The sequence below is a fragment of the Filicampus tigris genome, chromosome 7 (assembly GCF_054856515.1).
Source record: "Filicampus tigris isolate MCC_2025a chromosome 7, RoL_Ftig_1.0, whole genome shotgun sequence".
Lineage (NCBI taxonomy): Eukaryota > Metazoa > Chordata > Actinopteri > Syngnathiformes > Syngnathidae > Filicampus > Filicampus tigris.
Window position 1 is genome coordinate 18,149,261 of NC_141223.1, and position 16,293 is coordinate 18,165,553.

Genomic DNA, 16,293 nt, shown 5'->3' on the forward strand with positions numbered 1-16,293 from the left:
AGTTCAGGCAAATGAAGACGTATTCAAGGGGTTTTGTACGACAACCTCCCTCCCGCCTCATTGTGGGACTTGTCAGCCACAGCCCGGTGCAGACGGGAGGGGGCTGAATGAGATCGTCAATGAGCCCCAGTGAGCTCCCCCAAACACACACGCACATACACGCACACTCGCACGCGGATGCGCACACTACAACAACAAAACAGACTGACAACATGTTGCTTTCGCACAGAACGCCTTTCAGAACTGTTTTGTTCAACTATGTGCCTGTGTGCTCGTGTGTCTGCGTGCGTGTATGTGGGCGCGTGCGCGCGCGCGCGCGCGCGTGTGTGTGTGCAGTCTGTTCTGTCTGCATTAGAAGTACACAGACACTCAGAGAGAGTGTGTGTGCATGTTTGTCCTCCAAGTCTTCCCCATTTGTCCTTGAAGAAGACTTGCAGGGAATATGTGTCTTTCTAATAGAGAGCGAGAGAGAGAAAGTGTGTGTGTTTGTGGTGTGTGTGTGTGTGTGTGTGTTCAGGGGGGTCACTAACTTGAGCAAAGTAGTACTCGTCGCTCCAACAGGGGGCAGGATGTGACAAGCAAGTTGGAGTTTCCACTGCTGTCAGGAACAAGGGCATGTGGATCGCAGGTTGAGACAGACATCCTGTGTTCCCCACACATTTTTGGAATACCATCAAATGACATTACAGGTATATTATAAATAATGTCACATGAAAGTGGAGTTAAACTAAATATAGAGAGGTATTAGAACAGAAGCAGACTGGGTGGAACTAATAAATGTCTGACTTACCAAGATCTTAAAAATTCAAGGATAAATTGTTACTCTTCATTCAAACTGCAAGGTATGATGCCCAATCTGGATTTTTGTTAGATGTGATCTTTTTATGAGGTCGACGGGTATCCTACCGGTCTGGAAATAATAGTTCAGGAAAATCACGACATACTCCCGGAAGCCCCGATGGCCACCGTGTCCGTGACTACTATCACCACAAACGTCCACTTTATGTTTCATGTTTTAAGAGGCATTAAATTAAAGTTAGATAGGCAAACAAAACCTGCAGTGTGAATGAACATAGCCTAAGAGATTGCTTGCGTGGTTGGTGGAACTATTTTGCCCGTAATTTCCTAAAATTGGCAACATTTATAAAAGTGGTGAAAACTGCCCTAATTATAGGCAGGATTTTGCCATTCAGGTTGCTCTAATGTTTTTTTGCTAGAGCCTGACAGATTTATCGGCTGGTTGATTTAATATTAGCTCTTTTAAAAATCTGCACATTTTTGCGGACTTTTGCCAAATTTAAAAATGAACTAGATGCAAGGAAATGCTGAGCTGATGTTTTGTCAAAAGTGTTATGGGATGACTCCTTATAGTGATTGGCTCCAAGTGACTCATTAGATCAGTGGTTCTCAAATGGGGGTACTAGTACCCCTGGGGTTACTTGAAGGCACTTCAGGGGGTACTTGAGATTTTAAAACATGTTTAAAAAGTAGCTGCAATGCAAAACAACAACAACAAAAAAAGAGCTTGATCACAGCAGCTGCCTCCTTGCCACCATGAATGACAAATATCGTCAAACCACAAGCACAACTTTTAAGACTTTTAAACAGGCCTGAGTTTTTTATGATTTACTGTTTCGGTTGAAGATGTAAAAAGAGTGTCAGTGCAAGAGAAGAAGCACTCTTTTTAATTTAAGGACAAATTGAGTGGTAGTTACCATCCTCTATTCTTTTACAAAGCCCTCAATATCGTCATTGTACAAACATATATCTTAACCATATATCACTTTCGACTGGTTCAAAGTCCACAAGTGCATCGTCTATATCACTGACGTTACTTATTTCAGAGCTCCCACGATCACCCTCCATTATGCGAAAAAAAAAAAAAAAACGGCGACATCCGCTGAGCGGTCATGACACCGTCAAGTATATATTCTGATGCGTTTCGTTGACTAAGAGATGGAGAATTGGATTCAAAAAAATGATGCAAACGCTCTCCCGGCTGTAAGGTTAGAAAGACCCAACGTGGTTCCTGGCTTTAGTGGTAGGAACAGATGCACTCAAAATTGTGGCGTGATCACAGCAAAGTCTACTGGAATGCATTAGGTCTTCACATATTTTAGATAATCTTTAATACTGTCCGGGGTATTCATTTACAACGCCACACCTTAATGCTGATCTGAGACTCTGAGACTCTGGTTACATGCGTTGGTGCTGCTGTTTTGGTGTTTAACCAACTTCAAATGGGTAAAGTATTCTTTAATGTCTGCGTGTGGATATCATAACAGTATCTATGCATTGAAGTATTTACAGTTACTAACTGTTCTTGTTCCTGATGGGAAAAGAGAGGCATCTGATTGCGGGAGGCATTAAGTGATCACACACCCACTGACTTACAGAGTGTCAATTACAGAACGCACAACTATTTGGGTAAAAACTAATTAGAGAATTTCCCAATTCCATTTTTTTCCCCAAATGTTGAATGGAAAAAAAAATGGAATAAAGTTGAGTTGAGAATAAAATAATTAAATAGAATACAAAGAATGAAAATGTTTTTGCAGCATGATTTCACCAGAGGGCAGCTTAATATCCATCCATCCATCCATCCATCCATTATCCTAACCACTTCTCCTCACAAGGGTTGCGGGTGTGCTGGAGCCTATCCCAGCCGTCTTTGGGCAGTAGGCGGGGTACACCAGGAACTGCCTGGTTGCCAGCCAATCGCAGGGCACACAAGGATAAACAAACATTCGCACTCCCAATCATACCTAGAGTGTCCAATTAACCCACCACGCATGTTTTTGGAATGTGGGAGGAAACTGGAGTGCCTGGAGGAAACCCACGCAGGCACGGGAGAACACGCAAACTCCACACAGGAAGGCCGGGGCCGGATTCGAACCCACGACTTCTCTTCTATGAAGTTTTTTACTTTGTCTGTTTACATGTGTTACATTACCATTTTGTTACAAGTGCGCACCCGGAGCGTTATTTCTGAATGAGACCATTGTTGTTTTTTGTAGTAGCACTAAGCATCTTTTTTTTGAAGAATTGTTCTGCCAGAGCACTGATTGTTATGAAGTTCACTGGCTCCTTCTAGTACTCATAAAACACATTTTTGATCACAAATCAAGACAAAAAAAGCACTACTATACTGGTACTGTATATTTTGTTATCGTGTATTTTTTTGTTTTGTTTTTTGTTATTGTATAACTACAGGCGACAAATGCCTTGTGTATACTTAGCACAAAAAAATGATACAGAATACAATAACTTGTCTGTGTTACATCATGTTCTGGAAGCAACACCGTCTGACCATTTGAGTGTAGTGGGAGTTTGCACACAGCCTTGAACTGTAATGTTAGCACCAATGCTAGCGCTAACACAAGGAAAGCTGTCCTAGCTGATCGGAAATTTTGGGGGGTCTACCCAAGGCAATGACAGAAATGCTATTCTTTTTAAATCATCTTCATATGAGTGATGCTCTAACTTTCAAAATGGGATAGACGAAGAAAAAACACATTGGGCGCAGACGCAAACTTTAACATTGTGATGCCGTCTCTCGTATACTAAAATCTATATTTGTCTATATAGCATGAAAGAAACAAGAGAACAAGTTCCGTTGCCGTCACCTTGATAGTATTCTTATTTAGAATAACATTGTTGGATCCTGACTGCAGACGCGCACGTTTGCGGCGAGCACAAAAGGTACTTTTAATGATGCCGTAAGAGGAGATAATATTCTAAATGTATCAGACAATTCTTTGAGGGTGTGTGGCCATTAAAGAGCCATTTTGCTGTCTGTTGAATACGCTCCTCCATATTTCATTGAGATGCATATCTGCGTTTCACACTGTCTGCCTGCTCCGTTATTCTCTATTCAGAAGTGACCCATTGCTCCCTGCCATACAATCCTTCACCTTCCTGGCTTAGAAGTAATTACCACTTTAATTTGCTGCCTGCTTTTGTGCATGTGTATCTGTGTGTGCGTCTATGAGCCTATGCGTGTGTGTGCGCACGTGCGTGCATGTGTCTATATGGATATTGGGGGGCAGTGCATGGATTCATCACCTAAACCATATGAGAGGTATTTGAACAGGTTTTCAATAATTGATAAGTAATATTTTACATTTAAATATCTTGCGGCAACCATAATGCTAATCTACTTACCTACGTTTTTTTTTTTTTTTTTTTCCTAATTATCGTTTGGAACTCTCAAATGTGTTTTATTCACTTGTTTTTTATAGGAAACATCATAACTAATCAACATCAATTCCAAACATGTACACTACAATATCATTTGGAGCAGTTTACAATCAATATTCACAATATGACAAAAACAGAGGTGGGTAGAGTAGCCAAAAATGTATTCGAGTAAGAGTACTGTTACTACAGAATAATAGGACTCAAGTAGAAGTAAAAAGTAGTCCTCCAAATAATTATTCAAGCATAAATAAGCAGAGGTGGGAACTTTATTAAATTTTGCTGGTCTGTCATTCGTCATCCGTCAGCGGCTCAGGGTACCCGTCCGTCATTTGCCAGTCCGACATTTTTCGTGACGGACTGAACTGTAATCATCAGTCCGTCAGTCAAGCTGTCAGTTAAGTCCATCAATTAGTCCGTCAGAAGTAATAGACTGACACGGTTAGTGATGATTACACTGCCGGATGAAAACCCACTTCTGTCATTCGTCAGTCCGTCCGTCAGTGACGGGCTGACGGACCGGTACGTCATTTTGAAGGAATTCCCATCTCTGTAAATAAGTATTCAGCGAAAAAAATGCTCAGGTACTGGGTAACAAGTGGTGAGGGGTTTTCTTTTTCAACAAAGAAAAAAATAAAAATATTTTTTTTTGTGCAAATTCAACCGTTGTCCAACAATGACTCTGCAACTAAAACTATAAATTAAATACCACTACTACTACTACTACTACTAATAATAATAATAATTGCACAATTCATCCTTTAATAAGTAGATAATACAGTTGTAAATAGACGTCAGTGATTTCGATGTTTAGACCAGCAGAGAAGGCCTTGGAAGTCCTCACCGCTCGGCACTGACTATAGAGAAAGATTTTTTTTAAAGGCACAAGGTTTTAAAGCCCTTTTAATTGGAATATGAGCGCATAACAGATCAAATGCATTGACATTATTATTATTATTATTATATAGTGAACCATATGGCCTTACCAAATATGATTCCTTTGTAGCATGAAAAGAAATAGATCTGATTAACTTGATTAGCATGTTAACAGACAATGTAAGTAAAATGTATTTTGGGTGAATGTACATAAATAGTGAGTGCGAGGTAGGTGTATGCGTCGCATGTATAGTGCATCATTAAATGATACATAATGTATATGCACGCACAGATTGTACAATTAACATGCATGTCACTGTCTAATATGCAGTATTACTTTAACTTTTGTCTCCAAATTTGCAGATTTATTCCCAAATAGCAATGCAAATGAGCGCATATATGAGTGTGTGCGTGTGCGTACTATATGATTTGTTGTACTTTGTGCGTGCGTCTGTGTGCGTGTGTTTATGTCCATCCTCCCATTGGTCCAATTATTCCACAACCAAAGCTCGTCTGCTTCCCCGCATCCTTTTTAAAAAACCCTCACCCGACTCACCCCTGCAGTCCCAATGGTGGGCCAACCCCCACACCCCCTTGCCCCTGTACAGAACAGATCATAATACACACCACTAGCACCCTGCCCCCCCCATCCAAACCCCAAAACTTCCACTGAAACCTCCTGCTCCCTGCGTCCCCCTCACACCTCCAAATCATCTCCATTGTTCCCACTTTGTTGCTCGCCTCCCTTCATCGTGTCTTTCACCTCCTTCATTTGCCCCCTAAACTCTTCCTTTCCCCCCTCCTTTTTCCATTCTTCCCACTATACCCCCACCTGCCCTCCCCAGTCCCAGGTGAGCTGACGACACAAGGAGAGCCAAAACACCTGGTGAATATTAATGATTTGATCTGAATATTAATAAACCACGCATCTTAATGATCTTAAAAAAAAAAATAAATAAATAAAAAAACAAAGGGCTTCAATAAAACGCTATACTGCTGGGACACACACACACACACACACACACACACACACACACACACACACTGCGATCAACAATCTGTCGCGCATTGTGCAGCATAGTTAAAACGAGGCCTTATCCTCCGACCCGCTGTTTAAATGCCGAGCGTTGCGTTGAAGACAAATGCCTTCTCTTCTCCTCCTCCTGCTCGCCAAATGAAGACGCGTCTCCTTTCCCACGTCCTCCTCCTCTATCTCATCCTGTTGCGCTCTTCACTTTCTTTTTATCTCCTTCTGCTCATTTAGTTCAGCCATCTCCCGTCGCCCCGTTTCACCTCCCTTCCCTCTTTACTCGCTCCCCACTCTGGATCTTTTTTTTTTTTTTCTACATTGCCCCAACCAACCCTCCCCCCACCCCCCCAACAAACTATCTCACCCCCTTTCCCGCTACATATTACCCCATCTCTCGCGCCCGCTCCCATCCTCACCTACTCGATATTCCAGCCTTGTTCTCCTGCAGTCTCCAGCATAACTTTCTGACCCACTTCCTCTCTCGTCCCTGGCCTCCTGATCAAAGCCTGCAGGACGGCATCGCCTTGGGCAGAGGAGAGGGAGAACGTGAGCTGGGTGGGGAGGCGGGGAGGTGGATTTTGGAAAGGGAGGGTGGATGAAGGGATCTGAGTTGAGAGGAAAAGAGGAAGAGACAGATAGAGAAGAGATAGAGACGCAACCTGGAGATCACAAAGCCCGGGAAAGAGGAGCCAGGTGCCCTCTCAAGCCCAAGGACAAAAGCTCTTCCTTGTTGATCACACATACACGCGCACACACACACGCGCACGCACGCGTGCGCACACACACAGTGGGAAAGCTGTCAGCGCCGTCATGTACGTTATGTGTGACGACAAGGTTGACATTAATGTGGTGTGATAAGGAAAAATAAGGAAGAGGTCTTTTTCTGGTTTACTCTCTGCCCCAAAAAATGTCTTATTTTGGAGGAGGTGGAATTGGAAATTCAACGGGAGGTTTCATAAATTACATTTTCAGATTACGTGTCATCCCATCTTGTTATTCTGTTTTGCATTCAGGCGCTTGCAAACATGAGTGCTGCTGACAATGTGTGAATCTGCATCCCAGCAAGTGTCAATCAGGGTGTTACAAACTCCCCATTAATAACAGAGGATGCAACTAGATGGCAACCAGTCCTGGTTGTACCCCGTCTCTCGTTCAAAGTCAGCAGGGATTGGCTCCATAGTGAGGACGATTGCTTTAGGAAAATGACGGATGGATCAGTGGAATCACTTCAAACTTGGAGCACCATAAACATTGTACCATTTGGGGCTATATTTTTGTGACCAGTGCAAATGTGGTATGAGGCACGGACTAAATCTGACGTTTTTGGGGTAGTTTTGCAGACAGAGGCACACAAAAAAAAAAAACGCTGCTCTGTTGTGGGTGTGAACACGGCCGAATAAAATGTGCACATTATTGGGTGTTTTTAACTGTGGGTTTTTTTAGGTCATTATCCTGTTGCAAGACCCATGACCTGTGAGTGAGACCAAGCTTTCTGACTCCAGGCAGCAAATTTCTCTCTATAATAGTGTTCCCTTGCTATTTTGCGGTTTGGTTATCGCAGCTTCAGCATGGTTTTCATTTGTGACCATAACATCATCCATTGAGGGATTACCTTCTTATTTTGCGGGTTTTCCTGCTAGATTTCCTCCTTCTAACTCAGACCAGTCAAAAAATGCGAATTTTTTGGGGGGGTTAAATTTGTCAATCGCGGGTGGGGTCATGGAACATACGTGTCACCCGCAAAAAGTGAGGGGAAAGTGTGCCTTATTAGTCTTGAGATTTTATCGTACCCTGCACAGATTTAAGAAACCCTACGTCAGATGTAGCATTCTTTAGTAATCAGTATTCTTTTCTTGGTTTACTTCACTTTTGCATCTGTGAACAGAGTGCTGACGTGCCTTGCCCAAAAGTTTCCGTTTTGGCTCGACTGTCCAGCGGACATTCTCACAGAAGCTCAGTGGCTTGTCAACACACAGTTTGGCAATTTTTTCATGATTTGCTTTCACAGACGCTTGGTCGTCTCACATGAAGTCCACTTTGGCTCAAACAACGACGGTGGGGCCACCTGACACTGATGTACTTCGACCTCGGATTCCACGTTTAATTTCATTGGAGGTTATTCTGGGCTCTTTTGTTACCATTCACAGTATCGGTCTCTTCAATTTGTCATCAACTTGCCTTCTGCAGCCACATCCAGGGAGGTTGGCTACAGTCCAGTAGATCTTAAAACTCGGCATTCTGTGCGACTGTAGTCAAAGATACACACACAGTCAAGCTGCTGGGAGATGGTCTTATAGCCTTTACCTTTAATGTGCTAGTCTGTCATTTTGTTTCTAATCTCCTGAGACAACTCTCTCATTCTCTTCCTCTGGTCCATGTTTAGAGTGGTACACACCACGAATCCAAACAGCACAGTGACATTGTCACTATTTAAACTGACTGTTACATGAGTTTGTTTTTTTAAATAATTCTACTGAACCACAATTCAAAAACAATGTCTGATTTTCATTGGTTACTTTATTATTATTGCCATTATTTCTCAAAAAAGAATATGCATCAGAAAGGGGTCAGGTGGTCCTGGCACAGTCAGGCTGGTTAGGCACATCATCAACTCAGGTACACCTTGCCCCTTCTACACGCAGCCGAGACAGCGAATGGGGTCTCCCAGGAAGCACTGTCTAGTTGAACCCACCAAGAACCTTTTGGAGAACAACATGGAGACTCCTCAACACTGCAGCCTAATGCGTTGCCAAAATTGTCAGAAGGGCTGTGCTCCCACTTTTAAACCCCGGTACTCTCTTGACCTGCATTAACAGATCTTGAAGTACCAAACCAAGGCTTATTATTATTATTATTATTATTATTATTCATCCATCCATTATCTATATCGCTTCTCCTCACAAGGGAGCCTATCCCAGCTGTCTTCGGGCAGTAGGCGGGGGACACGCTGAATTAGTTGCCAGCCAATCGCAGGGCACACAGAGACAAACATCCGCACTCACAATCACACCTAGGGGCAATTTAGAGAGTCCAATCAAGTTAGCATGCATGTTTTTGGAATGTGGGAGGAAACCGGAGGACCCGGAGAAAACCCACGTAGGCACGGGGAGAACATGCAAACTCCACACAGGGAGGCAGGAGCCGGGATCGAACCCACGACCTCTGCACTGTGAGGCGGACGTGCTAACCAGTCGAGCACCGTGCTGCCCTATTATTATTATTACTTTTGTCAAATTCAAGTTATTTCTGTGACCACTGTTGGCTTTACTTTCTTTAAAAGGGTGATACTAACATTTCTGTCAAACGTGTGTAGGGTTTGAGCCTGAAGTCTGATCTTGGTTCTTTTCTGTGTTTTTTAGTTTGTAACATGATCTCTCCACGATACCCTCCCAACATTCTTTTAGTTTATGTTTAGCCATCATTTGCCACATTTCAGATACATAGAGCACCATGAGAGAGCTACTATGTCATATATTTAGAGTTGTGCTTCTTTCTTGATATTGTCTCTTTTATAGATTTTATAAGCTGCCAAATGTTGAATTTGACTTTGCAGTCCTTATCTGTATTTCTTCAAAGCTCTTGCCGTCATTTCTGAAGTGGCTTCCCAAAGTATTGAACATTTTCCACTCTCTCTATTGGTTTTACTTTGACAGATACTCACACGCTCCAATTTAAGATTTACCTCCATTAAACCTTAGTCGCGTTTTACCCATTACTTCTTATGTTACATCTGCATCTGTTTGAAGACTTTGTGAGTCTTACTCAAATAAAGCAATGTCATCAGCCAAGTCAAGGTCAAACAATTTCCTGGTTCCACAGACGATTCCAAACCTTTCTTTCTTGACTATGCTCATTCCAAAGCCAATAACCAGGTGGAAGCGGAAAGGTGGCATGATATTTCCCCGTTTGACACCAGCATTCAGTTAAAATAAAACAGGAATTTACAAAATTCAAGATTGGCTCTTAATAGGAAAATTACATTCAATTAGGGCAAATGTTATTTTTTAGGATAATCCTGACTGCAATGCTAGTACAGTGGTACCTTGATTTACAAGTTGACAACGTACTAGATTTTGAATACGAGCTTTCACTTGGTTAATTTTTTGCTTTGTGTTGCGAGCCTTAATTTGAGGTCTTTTTTTACAAGGGATATTTGCTTTTGACAAATCACAATTTTTACATTTATACTAGTGTACTTATAAATGTGATACCTTTCCATGAAATTTCTTTCATTTCCCAGTTAATCTCCACAAATTCCCATGGAACGTTGGAATACTTCCAAAATCCCCTAGTTTGAATTCCCATGGAAGCATAGAATGGGAACAGAAGTTAATTTGTAGTAAGACAGCAAGCAGACACACGTCCCTCCACTCGCTGCTCTGTGACTGCGAATACAAGGTGTTCCAAAAAATGTGACAATATTTCGCAGTCTAATATTGTAGCCAATTCTCTCTCAAATGATCGCAAATTTGAACAAGATGCATAATAACTAATAAAGTTTACTTACTTAAACTTTAGCTTACAGTACATGTTTTATTTGCTATTTAAAGTGGAAGTCAACCCAAACATATTTTTTTCAAGAATATGTTCCCAGCAGGCCCACTAGTTGAAACACGGCATTCTGATTAATTTTGCGTTTGTGGAATGTAAGTTAAGCAGCAAAAAGGCACACATTTTTAGCCATTTTTAGCCATCTCAGGGGGCGGCCATTTTGTCATCTGTTGACTGAACATGACATCACAACTGCTCACAACTACCAATCTGACCTGTTTTCTGACTCTTAGCTGAGTGCAAGCAGTTTTTTCTAAGAAATTCAATAAAAAATACACGTAATCAAAGCAGATTTGGACAAGGTACAAAAAATTAAAGAGGAAGGCAAAAAGGATAAGTGTGCAAATTGAATATATATATAACCCTTGAAAATGTGGGAATTCTGATGATTAAATATTTTTCCTGCCCAAAGCCTGTTTAATTAATATTGTTTAAATATGCAGATGTAAGCTATGATCTAGAAGAAAACAACTTACATGTGTATGATAATTAAGATTGTTACAACTCACCAAACAATGCATTTGTATGCGTTTAACTTTTTCTTTTTTTTACACTTGTATGATTTTCAAAATGATTTTCAACATGAGATTCATCATTATACACATTTTCATGTTCAAATACATTTAGAATGTGTTTAAAATGTGTGTTTCAAAACGTTTAAATGTCTTAAAAACGTGGTAAACCATCTATTGGGCGTGGAACAAATCGCCACGAGGAACAGGGGTTCACTTTACCGTGGATAAAAAAGTTGACACACAATGGAAAAAAAAATTCAAAAGGAGATGCAAAACCAAACAAATGAGATAATGTCATTGCACAAGTTTGCGCACCCTCTTATAATTGGGATGTGACTGTGTTCAGAATCAACCAATCAAATTCAAACTCATGTTAAATGTGTGTCAGCACACACCTGTCACCATTTAATGTGCCTCTGATTAACCCCTATTAAAGTTCAGGTGTTCCAGTAGGCTTTTCCTGACAATGTTTTGCTACTTTACAGACGCCTCAAATTTTGGGCTAACACCTAGTGTGCTATTTGGAACTGTTTAGAATTCCCTCCATGTTGTCCCAAGTTCTAGATGAAGAAAAGCAGCTCCTGTTTGATCACGACGCTGCCACCACCAAGCTTCACTGTAGCTATGGTTATTTTTTGGTGATGGGCAGTGTTATTTTCTCCGCCAAACATACAGAAACCACAATACTTCCATGGTTTATTTTAACTTGCGTCGTCTGCCCGCACTTGACCCCTTTCCAGTGTGCTGGTCTAGAGTAAAGGTAGACACAATTATCTATTTTCTTTTCATAAAAATATTTCATGTACAGAAATTCTGTTCTTCCACTGTTACCATAGATTAGTAATAAAGACTTTGTGTGTTCTGTTTTATATCCAAAATGGTGTTATCATATTTTTTTAGGACCAGCGCTTGATCTAAAATGGACGCCCCCCCCTTGTACTTAAAACATTGTCTGCACAGTTAATAAAGATTTTTGATGGTCACGGTTTGACTCTGGAACCGATGATTTCAATTATAATTGATCCCTAAGGGAAACTGCGTGGTGAAATTAGAACAAACTGGAAGTGTACCAGGCATCACAGAACAGATTGCGCTTGATTCGGGAAGCCCCACTGTAGTTTAAGTCTTAATTTCTCAGAAACTATGAATTATTCAGCAAGTGCAGACGCTAATTTGCGGCAAATTATGAAAAGGGGAAAAATCCGCTTGCAGCTTGTTTTATCAAGGAATTCCGAGACTTTTAGTAGCTTTTTACAATGTAAACAAGCCGGCGCTTGGGGTGGGATTGCAGACGACGGGCTCGTCCATCCCAGCGGCCGTGTCAGGCGGGGGCGGGCTGGAGCGGTGGGGGTGGGGAGTCGGGTGGGTGCTATATGCGTGAAGGATGGAAGAACACCAGCCCATTTGTACCCAGAGTGAGGTGGCGTGTACTTTAACATTCCCCGCGCATCCCGACAAAGAGCACTAATTATAAATAAATTAGGGACACGACACGGTGCACCACAAGGGGCTGGGGGGGATCGGGGGGCGGAGGGGGGGAATAGAGAGGCGGATCGAGAGCCGAGAGCTAAAAGAAACAGACAGAGACACAAGAGTGAGGGAGAACAAGACAGGAGAGATTTTGCAATGACATCGAGGTGCAAGTGGGAGAAGAAAGTAGATAAGAAATAAGAGGAATGGAGCGCAGGAAGGCCAGGGGATGGGGATGATGTGGTGGGGGCGGGGGCGGGGTGGGTTGGGGTGGGGCTCGGTGGAGGCGGAGGGTTGTAAGCGAGCGAGTATACAAGGCCTGAATCCTCAAAATATAGCTTGAGCATACATCCTCTGCCAAAAAAGCACGACAAGATTCCCACAAGATGACGGAACGGAGGCGCTGCAATGTGTTTGAACGCAGATAGAAGAAGGTGGCGGGGAAATTAACAAGCGCAATGACACAAAGGGCGGAACCGTCAAAGATGAATGGTTGGAGGGAATAGGAGGAAAAACAAATCGGCCACTGTTTGGAAGGAATTGTCTGTGTTTTAGGAAGGAAGCGATAGAAATCTGATTAAACAAATACGACGCAATAAGGAGGAGACAAAGATATCAAGCGGAGTCAACACTCCCGACCTGTCACTCAAGCTTATCTGAGATGACTTGTCAAGTCAAACGAGTGCACGTCAAGAGACTGCAGTGTGCGGCTGTGCACAAACGTGCAGTTGTGTGTGTGTGTGTGTGTGTGTGTGTGCGTGTGTGTGTGCGTGTGTCTAACTGTGCGCATATGCTGCCCACGTATGTGAACGTAAGAATGCCCGCCTCAGTACTGGTTTGGATGTGTTCTACTTTTGTGTTTGAGTGTGCATGTGTGTGTGTGTGTTCATCGGCATGCGCGCGTTTGTGCTGGCTTGTGTGTGTTCAACTTGTGTGTGTGTGTGTGTGTTCGAAAAGAAGACAGTTTTGTTTCTTTGCATCATGCATCACATTTATGCGTTTGTGCTTTGTGAGCTTGTCTGCATTTGTACTGGTTTGCGCGTGTGTTCAGAAGGAAGAATTTAGTTTCTTTGCAACACTTATGCGCACGTTTGTAAGCATGGCTGCATCAGTGCTGGTTTGTGTGTGTTCTGCCCATGTGAGCGTGTGTGCGCGTGTGTGTGCGCGTGTGTGCGGTGAAAGCCTTGCCCCTATCTAAATGGATCACACTTCTTCAGAGTGGGCCACCATTTCTCAGAGTCTGCCATCTCAGCGCAGACAGACAGATATAGATGGTAAGAAGGATGGCTGGGTGGACGGATGACGATTTCTGGTAGGGCTGCTCGATTAAGCGATTTTGAACCGCACACGAATTTCCTGGATAAAACGATGTTAAAAACGTTCAAACCGGCACGTTCGATTTTGTTATTTTTGGTGTATCTAAGCCACCGTAGTTTCCTCTGCATTTCCGCTTCCTCCCACGAGTGCGCATACCGGAAAAACTACAACACCATCCATGGCTACCGGCGATTCTGCCATTTGCTCAGGCAAGTGAGCGTTTAGTTAATAAATCGGGCAAAAATAGATCCATAGTGTAGTGTGTGACCCGCATGTACAATACAACCCGCGAGCAAGTAACTGAACGTCTGAAAGCCATCCCTTCTTTTCTCCTCTACAACGGACCTCTGGTCCAACCGGACTATGCATCCGTACTTGGCAGTGCATTGTATTATTGAGTGACAGTTTTGCAGTACTCATTGATTTATGTTTAAGTAAGAGCAGGGAAAAAGGTGAAAGGCTGGTCACCAGCTGGTTGGCAAAATGACTTGCTGACTGTTTGATTTACAGACTTGACCGTCTACCTTCTCTCATGTTGATGATTTCGTTTCAGATGGTATATGCACTTTATTCTTTCATTATTGGTTTAATTAAGAACAGATCTGAAATCTATTGTGTAAGTAAAATGCTGTTAATCCCAATGGATTGTTCTGTGTATTAAGTTAAATTGACTGGCATTTTGAGTTCAAAGAAAGAAAAATTAAGTTTACACTTTCAAAATACATTCAAAATACTTCATTTTTCATTATTTTTTATTTTACAAAGAAATTGTAATCATAAAATCGGGTTTGAGAGAAAATAATTGGGATTTTCTTATTAGGCAAAATCGAACAGCCCTAATTTCTGGGGTACCACTCAAGGTTACGTCCTGTCCGAAGCGGAGAAGGGATGATGGGTGCCGGGAGGAAAAAACAACGGTATCGATCACACGGCGAGCGTCTTCACGTGACGGAAGTTAACAAGCGTGCCGCGCGATAAAGAGGGAAACATTTATCGTCCGCAACCAAGCGGCGTGCACCTCCTTGTTGCTTTGCGGCTCCACGAACGGGGTCAGAGACAGAGAAAGGTCCGCTGACTGACCTGCAATTGGCCTCCTGACACCCCCTCCTCATCATGGTGATCCAAGTCGCCATGGCTACTGAGTTGCACTCAAACATGATGTCACAATTGGACTTGAGGTGCGGAGGAGAGGTCACAGCACTGAATACTCACAGACAAATAGGATATCATTGAAATAATAACCATAATAGCATTCAGCAGCACAGTGTACTAGTGGTTAGAAAGTCTGTCTCAGAGTTCTGAGGACCTATGTTCAAATTTCTCGCTAATCAGTGTTCAAGGCACACAATATACGGTTGTTGTTTTTTGAAATAGTGCAAGGAACTCTACATTTGAATTCATCTGAGGGACTGTGTATGTGTATTACTTGTTGCTGCCGTTTTGGTGAGCAACAGAGTTTTGTTGAGCAGTTAGCAAAAAACAGTTTGAATGCAAAGAATAGGTATGAACTGACATGATTACAATCAGCCGATCTGGCTCAACTCAGTTCGACTCACTTTACAATAAGCAGCGGTTTTGCAAATATGGTCCAATTCTTTAAAACACAGGCTTCAAGATCTTCATTCACCCTCTCAGTTGAGGTTTTCGCTCAAACCAAAACATACACCAAAGAGAATTACAAATTGTGCATTTAAACCACATAGCTGTCTGGTAGCTTAATGCTAATTCTAACCCATAATGGGAAACATTAAGCGTATAATAATCCTTAGGCAGCTTATATTTGAAATCAAGGAGTGCAGCAACATTTACTCTTTCAAAATAATAGTACTCAGTACTAGTAGTCACATATTTATCTTCTATGAGGAGCTGAAAGGAGCTGAGGCACCTGTACATACAAAGAACAATATTAGAGAGTGCTAACTGCCTTCTTAGTTTTTAATAAAATAAATGAAAAAAATATAACTTTTCATAAAAAGTTTGTTTTCTATGGGGTTTGATTCATCCAAAATAGGTGATTTGTGTGAAACCAACCCATGTTTTATTTCCGATTAGTAAAAAATGGAACAAGGTAAAGACAAACTTTAAAGTATTAACCTTCGTTCGGTATAGTTTCTGTGCTTATATTGAGTAGTCATAAAACACAATATTCTGTGAGCCTTGAAAGAATGCTTTAAATTGGCTGGCACTCAAGAGGTTCTCTTTTCTGAAAATGTCTGGTATTGAAAGAGTGAAGAACACAATTATTTTTATGTGGGCTGCAACGGATGAGTGTCATTTCTATTCATTTCAATGGGGGAACGTTTCATTTTAAGTGACTAGACTTTGTGGCACAGTAAT